Here is a 3,005-nt window from a genome sequence, read left to right on the forward strand (position 1 = left end):
CAGGGCTTACGTTCCCCTGCATTTCTCCTCTCTTTTGAACCCTTTGGAGCTTGAGTTGCCTCTGCTCACCTTACCCGCACAATAGGGCTGTGCTTTTAGCTGGGATGCTCCTGTGAGAAATCTTCAGTGGCAGCAAACAAATTCAAACCCATTGCAAAAGCCCATCGTGTAAAAGACTATTGCACCTTGCAGGTCACCCTTGGGTCAGCAGCAATCTCCTGGAGCAGCCTTTGGGTGGTAAACAAAGCTGGATGATGAACCCCAGACTGGACTTACCTTGTTCGGTAAGTACAGGCTCTGAAAAAAAATGAGTGCTGCCAATGTATCACGGGTGACTGGTTGAAACACTTCCCGGAGAGATGCATGGGCTATAACGTACATTTTGATTAGTTCCTTGTTGTTGATCTTGGCTTCACCAGGGTTCTACGTCTCCGTAGTTCCTCATCAGAGATAACATAAAGCCACGAGGTCATCCAGGCACTCCTCTCATCGTGGGACTCAGCAAGCAAGGTCTTGCCTTATTTGTTCACCTAGGCAGAGCCTGGGCACGAGGTCTTCTCCTTTTCCCGTTGGCATCATAAATATAAATGAGTAAAAAAAAGTTCAGACGAACCCTAAATAAAAGACCTGTGTTGACTAGAGCAAATTTCCATGTGGAAAACACTGGAAGAAAGGGTTGAAGGTTTTATTTTTCAGTCTGTAAGTCTTTGAGCTGGGTTTTTGTTTCTTTCCTCTCCAAATAATTTAGTGTGTGTCTCAGTGTGTCTCAGCCAGCCCAAGCATCCCTCTTGGAGCGCAACACACAAGTCATTGGGAAATGCTGGGGATGGTGGAGATGTACATCATGTACAGGCAATTTAGTGCCAGTCCTGTGACACAAAGAATATTTCTGGTTTTGCTATTGGGAAGCTACATTTTACGTTTTCCTGACTTGAGTCCCCAGCCCACAATGAAGCAATAATTAACGCACTATGATACTAAGATACAAAACAAGTTTAATAGTTCAGTTGTAGAAATGTGGTGGGCAGAGAGACCTATCCAATTCACACGGTGTTTCTGGGGTGCTGGGAAATGTGTGTGTGGGGGTGTTCTCTTACGAGCAGCCTCTTTGCACCATCGACACAGCAGAAGCAAAGACATGCTAGTTGGAGGAAGGCACAATGCAGTGAAACTCCTTTTCAGGGTATTTTTTTTTAAAAAAAAACAAACACCCATCTTTTGGCTTAGGATGCCACTTTCCAGAAAGCGCCGCGCTCGTACATCCCTGTCCCTGCTTCTCTCTCCCACCCCAGCACCCTCTCCTCCTCAAACACAGGCTTTGAGGAACCACTGGCAGCCCCTTGGGAAAAGCAGCTGCAGGGAAAGCAAGATTTCACACTTGATTTTTGCACGCAAGCCCTGCCGTGCTCCCCTGCTTGACAAGTCCTCTGCCAAGGAGGAGAGGTTTTATCAACAGCCGACTCAGGAAGCAGGTTGCTCTGCAGCGGAGCAGCGGGGTTGCTTGGCTTTATCGCTAGCGGACGGGTCAATATTTTGCTCGTGTGCATGCATCCCCCTTGGGTCATTGACACATACGCCCTGTAGTACAACTCAACAGGCTCTGAAGAAGTCCAGCTTGGTTATGGTAGCTGAAAGCATCGCTTTCCCGAACTGCAGCATTTATTATTCCTCCTCCCCCCCCCAAAAAAAAAAAATAAAATAAATATTACTCCATATATCTTCTCAAGGTGATCGGCTGGGGCTCCGGTCTAATCAGACATTTTTCCCCTTTTATCTCTCCCCGATCTGTCAAAGCAGCCCTGGAGTCCGTCAGCCCCGTGATATCATACCTTGGCACAGCCCCTGCCTCTTTGCTTTTTGCCAGGACGAATCCTGTAAACACTCACAAGAAATCACAGCTGTCCCTGGGGGGAAACATTTTTTTCCCTCCTCCCCTCCAGAGAAACGGCTCATCCTTCACAGCTTGCGCGGGATGCCGGGGAGGGAGAGGAGGAAACGGAGGCTGAAGGGAAAGCAGGAGGAAGGCTGGGGATGGAGGACCGCGCTGCGGTTTTTCCTGGAACGATGGAGCGGTGAGGACGACCTCGATAACTACGGAAAATAAACAAACCCGGGGATGAAGGAGCCAGCTGGGTTCTCTGCCAGTCACTTCATTTTTTTTTTAATCTCTTATTTTGCTCCGTTTGTTGATGAGTTTGTTGAAAAGGCTTTTCCTTGATGTGTCAGAAGAATTGCAAAGCACGGGGCAGCCAACACCCAGCTGGGACCAACCCTAACCTGGCAGCCTTGGTCTGGTTACTTAAGCAAATGAGGCTTTTGGGATTAACGAGGCATGTATCTGTCTGGTTGTTTCCTTTCCCCTGCCCTCCAGATAACTTCTGGATTCCTTCTTTGCAGACTAACCTAAATGAGGGCAGAGATCTCGGAAAGATTAAATTTCTGAAAGTTTCTTGAAAACGCTCCGGCAGATGGATGGGCAGCCTCAGGGCGTGCGGAAAGGAGGGCTGGCTGCAGCCGGAGCTCAGCCCAGCTTTCCCCAGCACGGCAAAAGCCACCCAGCGAGCAAACTGAAGCCCACCAAGGGCTTGCAGGATGCTCAACGCAACCAGGAGGAGGTCGCCCACAGTCACCTCAGCCCGGTCACGCTGATGCTGCCCTGTGATGCCACCCCATGCATTTCTATTAACGAACAGGGCACCGCAGCCTGATGCCAGCGCAGATTTTAGCCCCTATGACCACACCAGGTACCTGTAGCACGGCCGGGAGTTTCCTCACCTCAAGTCTCTTGCGGCTGGGGAGATCCCAGGGATACCGACGGGATGGTTGCTTTGAGCTGCCATCCCTCCCAAGCCTTGCATGCAACCATCTTGCAATGTAGAGAGGGAAAAGAAAAAAAAATAATTCTAACTTCTAAGCACCATAAAGGTTTTATTATAAACAAATGTCCGAGAGCACTTTGGGAGCCGGGATGATTAACGTTCCTTAACGAAGAAGATGGGGGTGGA

This window comes from Cariama cristata, unplaced genomic scaffold (genome assembly GCF_000690535.1).
Source record: "Cariama cristata isolate BGI_N322 unplaced genomic scaffold, ASM69053v1 scaffold355, whole genome shotgun sequence".
Lineage (NCBI taxonomy): Eukaryota > Metazoa > Chordata > Aves > Cariamiformes > Cariamidae > Cariama > Cariama cristata.